This window comes from Phocoena sinus, chromosome X (assembly GCF_008692025.1).
Source record: "Phocoena sinus isolate mPhoSin1 chromosome X, mPhoSin1.pri, whole genome shotgun sequence".
Classification (NCBI taxonomy): domain Eukaryota; kingdom Metazoa; phylum Chordata; class Mammalia; order Artiodactyla; family Phocoenidae; genus Phocoena; species Phocoena sinus.
The window spans coordinates 23,295,258-23,316,560 of NC_045784.1; the positions used below are offsets into that span (position 1 = coordinate 23,295,258).

The window sequence follows — 21,303 nt, forward strand, 5'->3', positions numbered from 1 at the left end:
CCTACCCTGTGTCCTCAAGTCCATTCTCTATGTCTTCATCTTTATTCCTGCCTGCAACTAGGTTCATCAGTACCATTTTTTTTTTTTTTAGATTCCATATATATGCGTTAGCATACGGTATTTGTTTTTCTCTTTCTAACATACTTCTCTCTGTATGACAGACTCTATGTCCATCCACCTCACTACAAATAACTCAATTTCATTTCTTTTTATGGCCAGGTAATATTCTACTTTTTATGGCCGAGTAATATTCTATTGTATATATGTGCCACATCTTCTTTATCCTTCATCTGTCAATGGACATTTAGGTTGGTTCCATATCCTGGTTATTGTAAATAGTGCTGCAATGAACATTGTGGTACATACCTCTTTTTGAATTATGGCTTTCTCAGGGTATATGCCCAGTAGTGGGATTGCTGGGTCATATGGTAGTTCTATTTTTAGTTTTTTTAAGGATTTTAAGAAAGTTGCAAAGGTAATTCAATGGAGAGAGAATAGTATTTTCAACAAGTGATCCTGCAACAATTAGATATCCATAAGAAAATATGAATATCACTCACATTTCATATAATATACAAAATTAAATTGACTTGAATGATAGACCTAAGTGTAAACCTGAAATAATAAAACTCTTCGAGGAAAATATCTTTGTGAACTTGAGGTACGTAGCATTTCTTAAATACAACATCAAAACAGGCATAATAAATTTATGTTGGACATTATAAATGTAAATGTATATATAAAATTTCTGCTTTTCTAAAGAAGCTGTTAACACAATGAAAGGGAAAATCACAGATTAGGGTAAATATTTGCAAAACATACATCTGGTAAAGGACTTGTAGCTCACATATATAAAAGAATCTCAAAACTCAATAAATAATAAGAAGGAAATAAACGTCACAAGTGCAAGTGGACAAGATTTAAACAAACACTTCAATGAGGAAAAGATATGTCTAACATCGAACACAAGAAAAGGAGATACTCAATATCATTATGCCACCATGAAATATCATTATACACTGATTAGAAGTGCTAAAACAAAAATAAAATGAAAAACAAAAGAGAACACTCAGATATACAACCTGACAGTCTCAAGGCATTGGCAAGGATGGTGAGCAACTGGAATTCTCATAAATCGCTGCTCAGAATACAAAGTATTATAGCAACTTTGGAAAAAAGTCAGGCCCTTTTGCTAAAGTCAAATTTTTATTTTACCTAAAGAGGGAAAAAACCTTATCTTCATGCAAGAAACTTGTACATGAGTATGTATGGTGGCTTTATTCATAATGGCCAAAAACTAGAAGCAAACCAAATAGCTTTCAATGGGAGAAAGGATAAATAATCTGTGATATACCTAGCAGCAGCATACTGCTCAGCAGTAAAAGATAATCTAATAAATACTTATTTGACAGGAGAGATAGTATGATCACAAAGTTGGTTTTCCCAAGCCAAGTCTTGCCCATTGCACTGCGGATGTGCTGACCCCCTGTGATTTTCCCATATGTGGGAAACTTGACTGCAGAATTTATGCTTGTGTGGTTAAAAAAAAAAAAAAAACCTCTAATATGTACACATAAAAATACAAATGAATCACAAATGCATTACTCTAATTATGCGAAGCCAGGCTCAAAAGGTCAAACAAAAAAAAAAAAAAAAAAAAAAGGTCACACAATTTATTATTCCATTTATATGACATTCTGAAAAAGGCACAACTATAGGGACAGAAAACAGATCAGTGGTTGCCAGGGGTGGAGGTTAGGGTGAAGGATAACTACAAAAGGGCATAAAGTGATGGAATGGTAGACCTGGTCTATATCGTGACTACGGTGATGATTACATGACTGTATACATTTGTTAAAACTCCCATAACTGCACTCCGAAAAGGATAAATTTTTCTATCTGTAAATTATATTTCAATAGAACCGATCAAATAAAAAATATATTTTTAATCGCAGGGAAAATGCTAAACCGCACTCTATTCTCTTTCCAACTTTGATCAAAGATCGGTTTTTGTCCTAAAAATAACCGCACAAAATATTTTCTGTCTAAAGCTGAGGTTTGCCTCAATTCTATCTGCTACTCTATTCTGGATCCCCTTTTTACCACAAAATGACCCCTTTCTCCCACTTTGGTGCCCAGGCTGTCATATGATATAATGGTCCTCCTGCCCAAGTATCGGTCTGAATTCCTGAACCCCTTGTAGCTGAACTTTTGTCTTGGTTTCTATCCCCTTGCCTAGTATTAGCTTTTCTTTTAATAAATTTATTTATTTAAAAAAAATTTTATTTATTTTCGGCTGTGTTGGGTCTTCGCTGCTCTGTGTGGGCCCCCTCCAGTTGTGGCAAGCGGGGACCCCTCACTGCGGTGGCCTCTCCTGCTACAGAGCACAGGTTCCAGGTGTGCGGGTCTCAGTAGTTGTGGCACGCAGGCTCAGTAGTTGCGGCACACGGGCTCAGCAGTTGTGGCACACGGACTCAGCTGCTCCGCGGCATGTGAGATCCTCCCGGACCAGGGCTCGAACCCATGTCCCCTGCATTGGCAGGTGGACTCCCAACCACTGTGCCACCAGGGAAGCCCCCTAGTATTAGCTTTTGTTTCTTCTGAGTTATTTGGGCTCTGTACTAAGTAGTTAATGAATGCTTAATGAATAACCATCTTTCTTCACCATTCAATTTTGATTTAAATCAACAGATGCATTTACTATATGAAACAGGCTCTGTGCAAGGAATTAGGCATGTTATGACGAACAAGAGAGATATCGTTACTGGATATATCTCCTGCCTTCATAAAATTTCTCTTTTTTTTTTTTTAACATCTTGATAGGAGTATAATTGCTTTACAATGGTGTGTTAGTTTCTGCTTTATAACAAAGTGAATCAGTTACACATATACATATGTTCCCATATCTCTTCCCTCTTGAATCTCCCTCCCTCCCACCCTCCCTATCCCACCCCTCTAGGTGGTCACAAATCACTGAGCTGATCTCCCTGTGCTATGCGGCCGCTTCCCACTAGCTATCTGTTTTACATTTGGTAGTGTATATATGTCCATGCCACTCTCTCACTTCGTGCCACCTTCCCCTTCCACTTCCCTGTGTCCTCAAGTCCATTCTCTACATCTGTGTCTTTATTCCTGTCCTGCCCCTAGGTTCTTCAGAACCATTTTTTTTTTTTTTTTTTTTTAGATTCCATATATATGTGTTAGCATATGGTATTTGTCTTTCTCTTTCTGACTTACTTCACTCTGTATGACAGACTCTAGGTCCATCCACCTCACTGCAAATAACTCAATTTCGCTTCTTTTTATGGCTGAGTAATATTCCATTGTATATATGTGCCACATCTTCTTTATCCATTCATCTGTTGATGGTCACTTAGGCTGCTTCCATGTCCTGGCGCCTTCACAGAATTTAAGAAGCATATTACGGTTGAAAGCATATCTTGAATTACAATCTAATATGATAAACTCTGGGTTGATATATAGGAACATGGAAGGAATACACAGCACAGGTTTAGTGGAGTCAGTCAAGCCTTTTCAAAGTGATTGCTAAGTTGTGTTACAGAGGGTGAATAGGAATCACCCAAGGAGGTAAGAACTGGGGTGGCAGAGAAGTATTATAGACAGAAAGAACAGTCTGAAAAAGGCCAAAATTGAGAAACAACAAGGGAGTTCAATCAAACTCAAAAAGTTCCTTATTATAGGAACATATACAGTGAGGTGATTGCTGAGAGATTAAAGTGGAAATATGGACAGGGAAAGTCACGTACACCTTAATATACTACATTGAAAGTTTTTGTCCTCATTTCTGCATAGATCCAATTATAATATATGACAATTTTCTATTAATGTACACTAGTTTTGTTTGCATGATAATTTGGGAAATTTTACACAGGTTTCAATCTGGCTAGACCTTGAAATTAATCTTTTAGGATCTCCCAGAGGCCTGGTTCCTTTATACCCTTTTTCTGCCTCTCCTTTTATGCCTTATATTTTACAGGATTAATTCTCCTCCTCCCATCCTTCCTCACCCACACCAGACTTTCTCACAAACTGGCTGATCAACTGGATTCACATTGGTGAAGGCTGATGCTTTAATCCTAGATGCCATTTTCATTTATACTATTATAACAACTGTTTTGCTACTTTTTTTTTTGTTTCTTTGTTTCCTATTAAGAAACCTGAGGTACTCTTATACTTGTATTTATTTAATTTCTGAAATGCAGAGAAAAAATAAATTGCTATAATGTTAGAATACCACAGAGCTCAAATAAAAACTTTTATATAGTATTATTTTTTATTTTAGAGTATTCCAAGTACTACATATTTCTGATAAAGCTTTTCTCTGAGAGTCAAAATCATCAGAGACCTTGACATTTCAGTCAATGTGATAAACAAAAGCTCTGGTGATTTTTTTTGCAAAAAGAATCATGATAGACAAAGGACAGAGAAGGTCAGTTTTAATTATGATGCCTGAATTGTCTATCATGGTTTATGCAGATTTTGCTTTACAACAAATATTGACTGAGAGAAAAGTTAAGTTAGGTGGATGGCTGAGATTTTCAAAGTAATGGCTTTTGCTGTGCTACTCATATTCCAATATTCTAACTGTGCAGATGCTAATAATCAGGGTACTTTTATTAATTACTAATAACAACATTGGAAAATGTACTAAAAGTGTTATTATTTTCATAGTGAAATAAATGAGTTAGCAGTATTAAGAGAATAATTTACTTATTCCTTATCATTAGTCAGTAGGCATATATTATATTTAGTGCATACTATTTGCCATGTGATAAGTACTGAGGATTTAAAAATAAGCAAAATGAAATTCATTAATTCATGGTCTCAATCCATGACAAGTTTAAGAGACAATTATGTTAGCAAAATGATAAATGTGAAAAATTGAATTTGATGAAAAAATATGTTATTTCAAAAGTCTTCAGGAAGTGAGTTGAATTTGTATTAGGACAGTTTTCTGGTCCACATCCCAGTAGTCAGTCTAGAGTCGAAACAAAAACAATACATGTACCACGATCATTACCTCTCTTGTGAGTCATCTAAGCTACAGCTGGCATATTCTTGAACCAATGGGAGCGTTTCAACTCTGCTGAACACATGGCAAATTTTTGACATTTAACAGATACTTTTGTTACAAAATAACATTTTTATTTTTATGGCAGGATACAGAAAAATTATTTTCCAAATCTAAAAGATTTTATGAATCGGATCCAGGTGCTTAAAATGATGCTGAAGAGGACAGCCAAAATAGGATTTTGGAATGACCCCATATTATCAACAAACTTCTCAATCTGTTTCTCTTGTGCCACCTGTAGGGATGTTGACAGAACTAATTCCAAGAGAACGTCGATGCCAAAAATTGGCATTTCTGCCTTTTTATAAATGCCTTACATGCAAAGGGAATAATCTACCTGTTCAATTCTGACAAGAAACATTTTTCTCTTTTGTAAACTTTAATGGTTCAAATAAATTTGGATCATATTTTTGTTATTTTTTAAGCACTTATCCACGTATCATGAACGTCTTCTGTGATTCTGTAAATTATTTAGACCAGTTATCATTTTCCATAATTTTGGTTAAATCATTAATGTTACAGATTGGGTCAGTTATGTGTATAGTTGCCTTATAGACCCAGCATATTAAACAGTATCAAAAAGGGTTCTAATTCTACAAAGGGAAAAGGCATTTAATTGTGGTGCAGCTGTACATTGCATTTGTCATCTGTTATACAAATGGGAGGGGTGAGAACCCCAAAATATCCAGGACCTATCATTTATTCTTAATCATCATAATCACCATTAATCATTATTCATCAACTCCTCACACATATTCTCCATCCTTTTGGACATGTGACTTGGCATTACTAAATATGTCATATTTGTTCTTGAGTATTGGCTAAAATTGTATTGGTTTACAGAGAAAAACTGAAGGGAAATAGATTAGAAGATACATGTATACATTTATGTTCTTTAATATAAATCAACATTTATGTTTAGATTCATACGTATGGAGAGTCGTATCTTCAAAAATGCAAGTGAAATTTTCCCCAGGAAAAAATATGTTGTTTTGATACAGTATTAAAATATAAGTTATATGTCAATAACAATCATAATGTAATGATAGCAAAGAATAGTAAGGTGGAGGAGAGAAGTTATATTACGCTGCATCATTTATCTCCCTTTTTTTTCTTGAGTGACTCTGGAAAGGTGATAATACAGTGCAAATTTTTAGGATTCTATATATAGGTAATTTGTGACTGTTGAAAATGAATATTTTGGTCACACAAGGTAATCCACAAAACTCATACACTGCCAGAAGATTTTTTTCACATATTATAGTGAATAGTAAGGCTCAACATTCTTCCTAAAGAATATTAGATGAGACAACTAAGCAAGTAAGTGGTGTCTGACAGTAGAGATAGTTCATCATTGCTTGGCTTTCTTTCAGTGACTTGTATCAATTAATACTGATTGTTCTTTTACCTTTTCTCTTGATAGGAGTGAAGACATCATATTGCAGTATTTCAAGGACTAGTGAGAGGGATTAGAGGAAGGAGTACTAGTTGTCTGAATTAATCTGAAATACACCTGCAAATAATTGGATCCATGTTTAATTCTTTAATAAGTGATCTAGAAAGGCCCTTTTTTTCCTCCACAATGCGAAATTACTCCCTAAAGAAAACGTCAGGCTCTACTTAGCTTTGGTAGGCTGTAATTTAATCATTTGAATCAGATCATTGAATCAGATCATCACTAAAGACTCTTCCTGTTCTAAAATGTTATGATTTTACATGGATGGTGAGATAACTCCCTGGAACTTTTTCCTCTCTACTTTGTCATGGAGCCAGGTTTATAACAGTGAGGTACTTTCACTGGTATTAAATATGATAAATCTCCCACAGGGAGCTCAGAGCATTTCCACATATATAGTGTCCAACATGAGTGCTGATGCAGACAATGCTGGCAAGGACAGAGGGCATTCTGGGTCTCTACTAATAAATTTAAAGATAAAGTATATTTTGAACACCCCCCCCTCACAAAAAAAGAGAAAGGAGAATAAATCAGCTCTTCATATTATGAACAAGATAAATATCAAATTAGAGCATTGGAATTAGAATAAATAACAGAACTGGTCCTAGGTCACTGTTTTTTCACCCAAAGTCCAGCAGCTTATTGCCCCCCAATATATCACTGACGATGTAGTCTCCTCTTGGACAGCCATTTTCAGGGGTTTCGTGTATGTATTTATTTTGAATTCTATATCTATATAGTCATTACAACTCAAGCATTTGGTTAATGAAGCCAGCAAATTATTTTAAGGCAATCAAAGATTCTATACCCATTTACCACTGTTTAAAGTATTAAATAAGGAGGCCATCAGATTGAGATGGCCCTAATGCCTTGGTAGTCTACATAAGCAAACCAAAACCCAAGCTGGAATCAATGCACTCGAACCCTAGAAAACGAAACTTCAGAACAACCAATCACAAACAGCCCACTAGGCTTTCTCAAATAAGGTAACTACTTAAGCTATAGCTAATCAAATAATTTCCTTGCTTTGTTTCTGTGTCTTCTCTATAAAAATCTCTCTCCTATCTCCCGTTGGTGGAGTGTTCTTAACCATTTTTGATCTGGCACTGCCCAGTTTGAATTGTTGCAAACTCAAACTCTAGAAAATTTTAATGTGCCTCATTTTACCTTTTAACACCACTGTGGCTCTCCTTTCCTATGCATTTTTTTAAAAATCTATAGGGATTTCCTTTTAATTTATTTTAAACGCTGTTCTGCATTTAAGACTTTGTTAAATATTTAATCCAAAATTTCTAGCTATTTCACAGCAGAAGTTCCTTCAGGCTAACCTAGTCCTTCATGGTATGTGAAACATTCCCCTCTGCTTTTCAGAATTTCTCATTACTTCTTTTTTCACGTCCTGTCTTGGTTATGGGTTATAAGATACAAAACTTTTCTGTTACTTCTATGCATTTGAAGTAGGAGAGGAGAGAGCAGTATATTCGTCTATGACATCTTTAGTTAGAACCTCTAATTCATATTTTACACTGTAGCTAGAATTACATTTTATAGTAATGCAAAATCAATCATATTATGCCTGTGTTTAAAATTCTTCAGAGACCACTTATTGGGGCTGTAGAATCAGATCCAAAATCCTCAAGGTGCTTACAAGCCCCTTCCAAATTTGGCACCTGGCCAGAGGGATCATTAGTTAAAACTGTCAATGTAATGATGATCCAGGGCCTCTTTTTGCCGTAAGTTTTTCCCTTGAGCATTGAAAGGCAGTCAGCTAAGCAATTGTGGTAATCTTGGGGTAGTCGTAAACTGTGGAGGTGGGAGGAGACCCATGCGTTTTGGAATGGGAAAAGTTCCTGGGGTTCAAATTCAGAGCAGTGGAAATGTCTCCCAGGGAGTGAAGCCCACACTCATCCAGCTTTTTTGGTACAGGGAGGACTTGACCTCATCTACCAGCCCCTGGGTACCAGAGCAGGCATGTCTTGATCACTTGATGCTGCTTGACCCCTCTCCACGCAGACTTGCTGACTTGTGGTGAGCAGGAGGGGAGAGTGTGCTTCCAGTGAACCAAGAGTGGTTTCCTATAAAGAGGGGGCATGGTGGGACCTAAAGGTATTTGGAGCTCCTTCCTTCCAGCAGCCCAACTCAGGCACCAGGGTTTTGTCTTCTGAAATCATAAAGGTGCAGGGCACTCACACAGCCCAGATGTAATACTTAGTCTGCTTTGGCTTAGCTTTACCGCTCTCTTGCCTCCCTCTTCAGCCTCACCTTTGTCACCTTGCCTCCTGATTTCTAATATTTATTTGAATATCTTTTATTGATATTATACTAATGGCAATATACCTGCTACCTTCTGATAGAAATATACACTTTATCATGCTATACCTACCCCTTTTCTCATCTGGATCCTTTTCTCATGTGGATCTCTGCCACAAATATTGTACAGTAGTTTCATTTGGTCTTAATTTTCCCAAGCCCTAACATAGGTAAAGGTTAGTTCCTCCTGTAAAATATTCTTATAGTGCATGCACTTTGTGCATTTACTTCCATTACGATCAATATTCAACGAATGCACATATATAATATTTTTGTTCTCACGTACATACACATGCATACACACACACACACACACACACACACACACGTCAGTAAAGCCTATGAAGACATTGGTCATTACATCTTGTTGATGTAAGTGAGCTCAAAGCCAAACCACAAGTCCTAGACCATAGGATGACTAAATTTGATTTTTACCTATTATCCACTTTCCTCTGTATATTTTATATATTTCTGTGTCCTCATGTATATCGTATGTTGACTCAAAATATTTTAACATCCTCTAGAGCAACACCAATGGTACATTTTTCTTAAGTATTCTACTTAAGCATGACCATAATATTGAGATATGGTTTATTATAAAAAATATTTTTTGAAGAGAATAGAAACAATTAACAAATTAAGGAACAATTTAAGTGATGAATAGAATTTTATGAATTCTAAGACATTATGAATTGGAAACTATATGAAAAAATATCACTCCGGAAAATTTATTCTGGTGCCCCAGGAAATCATACAAAATCTCTGAAGATTATGCTTATGTAGAATAATAACGTACAACATCCTGAGTCATAGATATTAAAGGAACATCTAAAAGTATAATGTACAATTAATGAAGGAAAATTAAACATGCAGTTGAGTTACTCTTTCTGCTGGAAGGAGAAATCAAATATACAGGAAGCATTAGTTTCCATTTATCTTCAAATCCTGATCTGTATTCACATACGTGTATTTGCATTCCCAAGTTCAGATTTAATAAGCAGAAATGATTATTTTAGGCTGTAATTGATTATAGAAAGCCGGTGAGGATCAGACTTAAAATGTAGCTCTCACAATTCCGTGAAGTCAATCAAAACACAAATCACTGGGCTTGTGATTTAACACTTCTCTGTCTTCATTAACTGTGCTATTGCCCTGGGCAAATCCCAACTTTAGCTGAAGCTACTCATCAGATGCCAACCTTTCCGGAGTAAATAAATTTTACCACCATGCTCTCAGGCTCTGCGCCTAAATGAAGATCCAGTATTACATTTTAACAGGTGAGCCTTCTGTTCCTGTTTTACATTTAAAATGATAATTTTCTTAAAAAAATGAAACCCACTGATGTTGCTGCTTACTTTGCACGCTGCACGTTTCAGAGAGGATTCACATCTTCTTCTATGAGGGCAAATCATGCAACTTCCGTTAAACTTGTGATTCTCAAAATGGCTCCACAAAAAAAAAAAAAAAAAAAAAAAAAAAATTGCTGCACAATGGAACCACCTGGGAAACTTTAACAGGACTGATGCCTGGGTCACACCCCCAGAGATCCTGAGGTAACTGGTTCGGAGTTCAGCTTCCCTGGGCATGGTATTTTTAAAAGCTTCCCAAGTGATTCTAATGGGCAGCTGAGGTTGAAAATCACTGCACTAATTAATAGAATAATAACGAATTGCCTAATCACAGAGAACACCACACGGATAAAACTATGGTTATAATTGGAAACCTATTATTTCTGTGAAAAAGATATTTCTGAAGGACTGAAAAAATAATAAATCTGAGGTTTGTGTAATTGTACGCAGCCTTTATTTCACAGAAGATTCAATATCTATCTTTGTGAATTATAATCAGGTGACTAATAATTTTGTGTTTATTTTCTTATATAAGCAAAAGTGAACTGATAAAGATTCATCTATTCATTAATTTTGAAAATAGGTATTTAGTTCTTAGAACATGTTACTCATTCCAATTTGTTGGCTCCTCCTATTAAATCATTAGGCGGGACTTCATTGTTTATTTGCAACAGGGATTAACCCTAAATTGAGGAAGGGGGAAAAGTCTTAAAAGAAAGAACTTGAACATAGAGCTCACAATTTCCTTCCATAAACCACATAGGAACACTGAATTATCTTTTCCGTCAAAAGCATTACATTACTAGCTACACATAACAATTAGGTGAATAAGTAAGATGCTATATGTGAAAGTCAAGCACAGGAGGTAGTGGGCGCTCAAGAAATATTCATTTCCCTGGAACCCTCCTACACTGTTGGTGGGAATATAAATTGCTGCAGCCACTATGGGGAACAGTATGCAGGTGACTTAAAAAACTAAAAATAGAACTACCATATAATCCAGCAATTTCACTCTTGGGCATATATCTGGAAAAGATGAAAACTCTAATTTGAAAAGATACATGCACCCCAATGTTCACAGCAGCACTATTTACAATAGCCAAGACATGGAAGCAACCTAAATGTCCATTGACAGATGAATGGATAAAGAAGATGTGGTCTATATATACAATGGAATATTACTCAACCATAAAAAAGAATGAAATAATGCCATTTATAGCAACATGGGTGGACCTAGAGATTATCATATTAAGTGAAGTAAGTCAGAAAGAGAAAGACAAATACAGTATGATATCACTTATATGTGGAATCTAAAACATAACACAAATGCACCTACCTATGGAACAGAAACAGACTCACAGACATAGAGAACAGACTTGTGGTTGCCAATGGGGGTGGGGGGTCGGGGAGGGAAAAATTAAGAGTTTGGGATTAACAGACACACACTACTATATATGAAATAGACAGCCAAAAAGGGCCGACTGTATAACACAGGGAGCTACATTCAATATCTTGTAATAACCTATAAGGGAAAAGAATCTGAAAAATAATATATATATGTATAACTGAACCACTTTGCTGTACACTTGAAACATTGTAAATCAACTATACTTCAATAAAAAAATAAATATTTATTTCCTGTTAGCTTCCTCTGAAGCTTGTATTATTATTGCAATAATAACAATTTGAATGTGTAACTAAACTACCCTTTCCACTCTGTTACTTCATTACTACCAGATTAAGTTTACAAAATTACACTTCTGCAAACAATACAGAGATATATAAAATTAACAAGTTATAAATCTCACTTCGACAACAAAATCTTTTCTTTCTAGGGACAACTATTATTTTTTCCCTACTATAAGAGTATTTCTATTAGTTTCTTACATATGACTTTTATGATTCTATGAAACACTTTATTACTCCCATTTTATAGGTAGAAGATCTGAGATCTTATAAGGGGCGGTCAGGAGCTGACAATGTACTTAACCATTATGCTTTCTGGAGTTTGGGTACAGGTGTTTTCCTAATACTCTTTATATGTTCTTTTTCTTCCCTCCAGCTTTATAGATGTTGTATTTATTGTATTTGACATGGCACTGTATAAGTCTAAGGTGTACAGCATGATAATTTGACTTTCATGCGTCATGAAATGATTCCCACAATAAGTTTAGTGAACATCCATCATCTCATATAGATGGAAATTAAAAAATACAAAAAATATTTTTTTACTTGTGATGAGAACTCTTAGGGTTTACTCTTTTAACAACTTGCACATATAACATACAGTAGTGTTAATTATATTCATCGTGTTGTACATTACATCCCTAGTACTTATTTATCTTATAACTGGGAGTTTATACCTTTTGACTGCCTTCATTCAACTTCCACTACCCCCCAACCTCTTAGGAGTAACCATTACAAAAAATTTGTTATATAACTCCCACAAATTTCATGCACAAATGCACAAACTTTAAATGTGTATACAAACATAAGCATATATGTATGTATGTATGAATTTCTTTTTCTTGGAGACATCCCATATTAACACTAATAGAATTATTTCATCCTTTTTAGTAACTTATAAGTATCTAATGTATGAATTTATTTTACTTTCTCATTTTAAAAACTGAAGTTGTTCTAAAATTTTAACTAATTAAATGCTTCTTGGAGAAGAATACATTTGTATGCTGATAGGAATGATGCAGTACAGTGAGATTAATGGATAAAATGAGAGAAAGAGAGAGAGACAGAGAGACAGAGAGAATGTGATAACTGTAGAAATTAAGTCTTTGAGATGTTGAGAGAGGGCAGGATCCAGAGGAACCGGCTTTGGTGCATGCAATGTATTTAATTTACAATATGGGATGAGGCAGTGAATATGCATACAGATGCAGATAGTTTGGTAAAATTGTTGGTGAGACATGAGGAAATTACTGGCTTTTTTTTCTATAAATTTTTTCTTTCAATACAGTTTTTGGGGAAGACATATACAGGGATAGGAAAACAAGTACACTATGTGAACTAATCTTCTGGAAGAATAGAAATGTAAATATAGCAGAGAAGTGTTGTGGAAATTCTGACCAGCAGAGAGTGCCTTTTTAATATTAATAGGCATTAATGGGAAAGATACTGACAATAATGTGCACTATTCTCCAATCATCTAACTGCTTAGGGAGAAAACATTCAGTAGAAACACACTCAGTTATAGCCAAGACTGGACCTTGGCCAGTTGTGTACTATGGAGGAAGAGAAAGGCAATAGAATTGAAATGAGTCACTACAATTATGGAACACAAAACCCAAGTTGGATAATGAAAGAAGTGAGTAGATGTGAAGCTTTGGGGTTAATATATGATAAAAATAAATAGTAAATCAAATAGCTAGAGGTCTCAGTGAGGTTGAAAATTTACAGAAAATAAAATTCTAGACTAGATAAACTGGAAAGATAGGAAATCTTGGCTAGAGTGTGGGACAACTGCAGCAGAGATTTTTTTCGATAGTAATGATAAGGGCATGAGAGTCAGAGACGGGGTTGATGGAGAAAATGAAAATTGCGGCAGGATGTTCAGAAACTGTGAAGACAAAATATGAGAGAGGTCATCCTTATGGATACTGCATTATCCAAGTATATGATGACACGAGAAATGGGAGAAAGGACTAGGGTAAGCCACGTGCTGAATACAAGGTAAATGAGAAGTGACTTTGGCCGGTAGATGGAAGTATTGAGAGAAGTATCAGTTACTGAAGAATCATGGCATGAATTCCAGATCTGGAGTTTTGAAGGAGAAGGAAGATAGTTCAAAAGCAGCAGTGAGAGCAAAGAAGACACTTACTTCTCTAGTCTCTCATTATTTGTGTGGTTTAAACTGTTTCCATGTATTTTCAGGCCACTGGGGTTTCACCTTCTGTGAAATTACTGTCCTAATTCTGTATCTAATTTTCTATTGAATTGTTTGCCTTAGTCTTATTTATTTGCAACAGTTTGTTATATACTCTGAGTTCTGATACTGTCTGATATACTGTATGTTCAAATAACTTCCCCCAGGCAATCTTTACCTTTTAACTTTTTGTGTCATCTTTTTTTTGTTTTTCGGTGTCCCCAACCCGGCCTGGGCACTGATCTTTTTTTTTCTTTTTTAATAGAATATTTAATTTTGAGGTAGTTACATTTGTCAATCTTTCCACTATAGTTGTTCCCCCCTTGCCACAAGGAAGCTACTACTTTTGGGGGTTCACAGCATTGGCCCTGGATTCAGTCAGGGGGACTGGCTTCGTTCCATGACACTGTTTAGTCTTTTGGGTCCCTAACCACTGAAAGTAGTTTAATACCCAGCCTCACTGCCAATATATATGTCCCACACACAACTCATACATTTTTATATATTTTCTCAGTAAATTCTACATGTTTAGATCGGAAGAAAGTAGGTTATAAGTATAGCTGTTCTACAGTGATAAGAAGTCAAGAACTTTCAGTCCAAAGAAAAATACCTTGACCTTTGTAGATCCCAGACCCCTTTCCCAAAGAGATACACCTAAAGCTTCCTTATATAGTACAACTGATTTAATAGCCCAATTAACTGAACATGCCAGTAGAAAAACAAACACATTTCACAGACTATTCAAAATTACTAAACGATTCATAATCATATGTAAACTGGGAGAAAATACTAGTAATCCAATGAATGCATATTGAATTAAGAATGAAATATGTCAACTATGAAACTAGCCATTAAAACGAATACTATTATCCCCAGGGAGTCCAGCTCATTGACAAATGGGCCTTTTTGATATACCTGATGAGAGATCACATTGGCACAAATTTGAGATAAATAAGCATGCAAAACTTTAAAAGTGTACAGACCCCTTGACTATTAATTTACTCAGAGAAAATTATCATAATGTGTGCAAAGATTGATACAGAAGAAAGTTCATGACTGTGGTATTTAAAATGATAAGTATTAGAATAATATTTGTAATCAAAAGGTAACTGGCAAACTGATGCAATAACGTCTGACCATTAAAACTAAAATGTAGAAAAGGATGCTTAATGATATTGTAAAATGATTACACTATTAAGGTGTGGGTGACACAGAAGAAAGCTGCAGAGCAGTAAGATCTCTCTTAGAATAAACTCGTGTGTGTGTGTGAGTGTGTGAGTGTGTGTGTGTGTGTGTGTGTGTGTGTTTGCTTGTATGACTATGGATAAAAGAACGTAGCCCCACAATTTAAAGATACTTAAATGTAATCAAGATGCTTTATTTTGGGGGGAGAGGGGAGGAAATGACACTGTTTTCCATATACATTACTTTTGAAATAAATTTCCTTTTGTAAATAGATTTAAAAGGCTATTATTTTTAATTTTAATTTTTTATTGTTGTTGATGAACCTAAATTGATGTATGGTAATCACCCAAAGTCCACAGTTGACTTTGGGGTTCACTTTTGGCATTGTACATTCTATGGGTTTGGACAAATGTGCAATTACATGTATCTATCATTACAATATCAGAGTATTTTCGCCACCTTAGAAAGCCACTGTGCTACACTTATTCATCTCTCCCCCAATCATATGGCAACAGCTGATCTTTTTACTGTCTCTATAGTTTTGTCTTTCCCAGAATGTCATATAGTTGGAATCATACAGTATGTAACCTTTTCAAATTGGCTTCTCTTTCCCTTAGTAATATGCATTGAAGGTTCCTCCATATCTTTTCGTGGCCTGCTAGCTCATTTTTTTAACACTATAATATTCCATTGTCTGGATGCACCACAGTTTATTTATCCATTCACCTACTAAGTACATCTTGGTTGTTTCCAAGTTTTGGCAGTTATCAATAAAGCTGCTATAAACGTCCGTGTGTGGGTTTTTGTGTGGACATAGTTTTCAGATCCTTTGGGTAAATACCAAGGAAGGTGATTACTGGATCGTATGGTAAGAGTTGGTTTAGTTTTGTAAGATACCACCAAACTTCTTGTTAGTGTAGTGGTGACTTCTAAGCTCCTTACATGCCAAACCAGAAACTAGAAGACTTATCATCCTCTAATACTCATATAAGCAAAGAAGCTGATAAAGATCATGCACTTCAACTTTTGTTTATTAGAATTCTGAAGAAAAGACTCCAGTTCCTACTACGTTACTTTTCCTCAGTAAATATGGCTATCATTTCATGTATAAAATCATTTAAGAGTCAATTCTCTATTATACTCATTTTATACATATATATATATATATATATATATATATATATATATATATATATATATATAATATATGACTATATCATTCTTGGACATTCCTTCCAAACTCTGTAAAATTTTCTTACTGAAGCCCAGGTTTATTTGATCCATATTCTACATGAAGTTCAGAAAAAGTTTAGGCATTTCTTCTCCTCATTGTTTCCTCTCTAACAACTTATAGAGAAACATTTCAGAAGCAGAAGGAAGTTGTTTGCACCTTCTGCTGATTCTCCCTTGATCTTGAATTCTCTGAGTAGACAGTAGGGTGGGTTAAAGAGAAGTCAATATCAATATTTGGAAAACACTTTATAGGGATTTCCTAAGGAATAGATTTGAGTTTACCTCCTCTTGGGACAGGGAAGAGTAACACTAAATTGAGTTTATAATTGAGGTAGATATTTAAGTATTTAAAATGCTCAGTCTACAGCTGGTTGTTTGGACCACCTGTCTATCATCCTTTAGCAGGCCATCCTGGGCTTACTGCCATGGTGGCAGTAGGATTCCAAGAGGGTGAAAATATGTAAGGCATGCACCAGGAATAGGCGCATCCTCCTTTCTGCTACTTTCTGTTGGCCAAAGCAAGTCACAAAGCCAACAAACATTCAAGAGATGAGGAAACAGACTCCATTTCCAGATGGAAATTGCTGCAAAGTCATATTGCCCAGGGTGTATATAAGGAAGACTGAAAGATGTGGCCATTTTGGGAATCCACCACAACCTCCTAGCATTTGTTGCTGTACATGGAGCAGAGAGCAAGTACCAGGACTGGGTTGCACAATTAGGATGTTTCTGCCTTTTCATGATTAGAAATAATGTTGCAATAAATACCTTGTACATAAACTGTTTTTCTTCCAGTGTTATTGAGATATAATTGACATACAGCACTGCATAAGTCTAATATGTACAGCATAATGATTTGACCTACATACATCATGAAATGATTATCACAATAAGTTTAGTGAACATCCATCATTTCACATGGATACAAAATTAAATAGAAAAAAAATAAAAATAAAATTGTCAGTCCAGCTATTACTCTTAATGAGTGAGTGTGTGTGTGTGTGTGTGTGTGGCCACAACCTACAACCCAAGTTTTTTTTTTTTTTTTACTGAAGTATAGTTGATTTACAATGTTGTGTTACAACTGGTGTACAGCAGTGATTCAGGTATATATATATATTCTTTTTTCAGATTCTTTTCCATTATAGTTTATTACAAGATATTGAATATAGTTCCCTGTGCTCTACAGTGGAACTTTGTTGTTTATCTATTTTATATATAGTAGTTTCTGTATGCTAATTCCAAACTCCTATTTTATCCCTCCTTCCTTTCCCTTTGGAACCTCAAGTTTGTTTTCTATGTCTTCCACAACCTAAGTTTTAAGTTATAGTAAATTTTATATTTTCCTTCTCATTGCCCTCTGTAACGTGTAAGCTCTTGTATAGTCTTGATTTCCATGTTGAGGTTGTAAAATCTTCCATGAAACATTTGCTATTTCACTGTGCAAGAAGCTCGAGTTTACATTTAATTTTGGGACCTGGAAGGGAACTATTTAATGCCAGGTTGTTAAAATTTTATACTTAACTCCAAACTATAAGACCAATAACTTTTTTTTTTTTTTTTTTTTTTTTTTGTGATACGCGGGCCTCTCACTGCTGTGGCCTCTCCCGTTGTGGAGCACAGGCTCTGGACGCGCAGGCTCAGCGGCCATGGCTCACGGGCCCAGCCGCTCCGCGGCACGTGGGATCTTCCCGGACCGGGTCACGAACCCGCGTCCCCTGCATCGGCAGGCGGACTCCCAACCACTGCGCCACCAGGGAAGCCCGACCAATAACTTTTATAAGAACATAAAAGTATTGTTCTGAGTAAATGGATTAGAAATCCTTTTGTACACTATACAAAATATGTTTTTAGTGTTTTATAAATTAGATTTACTAAGTATATAGTTGAGAAAATTAGAAATAAGCCCGAACTCTAATGAGCTGACCATTAAAAATAACAAGCCTATCAAATGACCCCAAAGAGGATTCTGGGAAGATGGTAGAGTAAAATGCATGAGGATTCTGGCTCCTCACCTAGACAACAATTGCATGGCAGAATCTGCTTGATGTAACTACTTGGAACTCTGGAGTTTGTTGAAGGCTTACAATTTCCAGGGAAGGATGGACTGAAAATTGTTAATTTCAGTCAATTTCAGCTCATAGCACAGTAGCAGCTACCCATCCCAATCCCCAGCCATGTAACAGGCAGCTGTGCATACGTTTCTGGGTCAGCTTTCATGTAGGTTTCAGGAGCCAGAGTATGAAAACAGGACCCTGTGCTCCAAATCAAAAGACGCTATGGGACTTCCCTGGTGGCACAGTGGTTGAGAGTCTGCCTACCGATGCAGGGAACACGGGTTCGTGCCCCGATCTGGGAAGATCCCACATGCCGCGGAGCGGCTGGGCCCGTGAGCCATGGCCGCTGAGCCTGCGCGTCAGGAGCCTGTGCTCCGCAACGGAAGAGGCCACAACAGTGAGAGGCCCGCGTACCGCAAAAAAAAAAAAAGACGCTATCCACAGAGTAAAAAGGCAACCCAAAGAGACTTCTTCTTCCCTCTGTTTCCTGCTGTGCGAGGAGAGGGGATTAAGAGCACTGCTTAAAGGAGCTGCAGAGCACGAGCCGCGGCTAACAGCACAGACCCCAGAGACAGGCACGAGACGCTAAGGCTGTTGCTGCCGCCACCAAGAAGCCTGTGTGCGAGCACAGGGTGTCACTCTCCACACCTCCCTTCCGGGGAGCCTGTGCAGCCCGCCACTGCCAGGGTCCCGGGATCCAGGGACAACTTCCCTGGGAGAACGCACGGCGCGTCTCAGGCTGTTGCAACGTCACGCTGGCCTCTGCCGCCGCAGGCTCGCCCCACACTCCGTGCCCCTCACTACCCCCGGCCTGAGTGAGCCAGAGCCCCGAATCAGCGGCTCCTTTAACCCCGTCCTGTGTGAGCAAAAAACAGACGCCCTCCGTCGACCTACACACAGAGGCGGGGCCAAATCCAAAGCTGAACCCCGGGAGCTGTGAGAACAAAGAAGGGAAAGGGAAATCTCTCCCAGCAGCCTCAGGAGCAGGGGATTAAATCTCCACAATCAACTTGATGTACCGCATCTGTGGAATACAAGAATGGACAACGAATCATCCCAAATTGAGGAGGTGGACTTTGAGAGCAAGATTTATTATTTTTTCCTCTTTTAGTGAGTGTGTATGTGTATGCTTCTGTGTGAGATTTTCTCTGTATAGCTTTGCTTTCACCATTTGTCCTAGAGTTCTATCTGCCCGTTTGTTTTGTTTTCTTTTACTTTAAAAAAATTTTTTTTTCTTAATTATTTTTTTATTTTAGTAACTTTATTTTATTTTACCTTACTTTATTGTATTTTCTTTTATCCTCTTTCACAATTTGTATGGAAACACAAAAGTCCCCGAGTAGCCAAAGCAATCTTGAGAACGAAAAACAGAGCTGGAGGAATCAGGCTCCCTGACTTCAGACTATACTACAAAGCTACAGTAATCAAGACAGTATGGTACTGGCGCAAAAACAGAAATAGAGATCAATGGAACAGGATAGAAAGCCCAGAGATAAACCCACGCACATATGGTCACCTTTTCTTTGATAAAGGAGGCAGGAATGTACAGTGGAGAAAGGGCAGCCTCTTCAATAAGTGGTGCTGGGAAAACTGGACAGGTACATGTAAAAGTATGAGATTAGAACACTCCCTAACACCATACACAAAAATAAGCTCAAAATGGATTAAAGACCTAAATGTAAGGCCAGAAACTATCAAACTCTTAGAGGAAAACATAGGCAGAACACTCCATGACATAAATCACAGCAAGATCCTTTTTGACCCACCTCCTAGAGAAATGGAAATGGAAACAAAAATAAACAAATGGGACCTAATGAAACTTCAAAGCTTTTGCACAGCAAAGGAAACCATAAACAAGACCAAAAGACAACCCTCAGAATAGGAGAAAATATTTGCAAATGAAGGAACTGACCAAGGATTAATCTCCAAAATTTACAAGCAGCTCATGCAGCTCAATAACAAAAAAACAAACAACCCAATCCAAAAATGGGCAGAAGACCTAAATAGACATTTCTCCAAAGAAGATATACAGATTGCCAACAAACACATGAAAGAATGCTCAACATCATTAATCATCAGAGAAATGCAAATCAAAACTACAATGAGATATCATCTCACACCAGTCAGAATGGCCATCATCAAAAAATCTAGAAACAATAAATGCTGGAGAGGGTGTGGAGAAAAGGGAACACTCTTGCACTGCTGGTGGGAATGTGAATTGGTACAGCCACTATGGAGAACAGTATGGAGGTTCCTTAAAAAACTACAAATAGAACTACCATATGACCCAGCAATCCCAGTACTGGGCATATACCCTGAGAAAACCATAATTCAAAGAGTCATGTACCACAATGTTCATTGCAGCTCTATTTACAATAGCCAGGAGATGGAAACAACCTATGTGCCCATCATCGGATGAATGGATAAAGAAGATGTGGGACATATATACAATGGAATATTACTCAGCCATAAAACAAAACGAAATTGAGCTATTTGTAATAAGGTGGATGGACCTAGAGTCTGTCATACAGAGTGAAGTAAGTCAGAAAGAGGAAGACAAATACCATATGCTAACACATATATATGGAATTTAAGAAAAAAAAAAGTCATGAAGAACCTAGGGGTAAGACAGGAATAAAGACACCGACCTACTAGAGAATGGACTTGAGGATATGGGGAGGGGGAAGGGTAAGCTGTGACAAAGTGAGAGAGTGGCATGGACATATATACACTACCAAACG

At 36.7% G+C, this 21,303-nt stretch overlaps 1 protein-coding gene and 1 non-coding gene across 9 annotated transcripts in view; one reads left to right on the plus strand and one right to left on the minus strand.

The window, feature by feature from the left end:
- The window catches only part of LOC116747543, a 199,215-nt gene that overhangs the window by 106,343 nt on the left and 71,569 nt on the right, over nt 1–21,303 (minus strand). For 4 of the 8 annotated variants that reach the window (XM_032619879.1, XM_032619883.1, XM_032619880.1 and 1 more), the window contains one exon: nt 10,214–10,304. The exons of 3 other annotated variants lie outside the window; for them this stretch is intronic. The gene's annotated coding sequence lies outside the window, so the exon portion shown is untranslated. Of the gene's footprint in view, nt 1–10,213; nt 10,305–13,430; nt 13,442–21,303 lie in introns of those variants that run through there. One more of the 8 variants, XM_032619878.1, reaches the window with a different exon arrangement.
- On the plus strand, nt 1,398–1,562 carry LOC116748206. Its single transcript, XR_004348217.1, has one exon. It is a non-coding gene; the product is annotated as a U1 spliceosomal RNA (small nuclear RNA).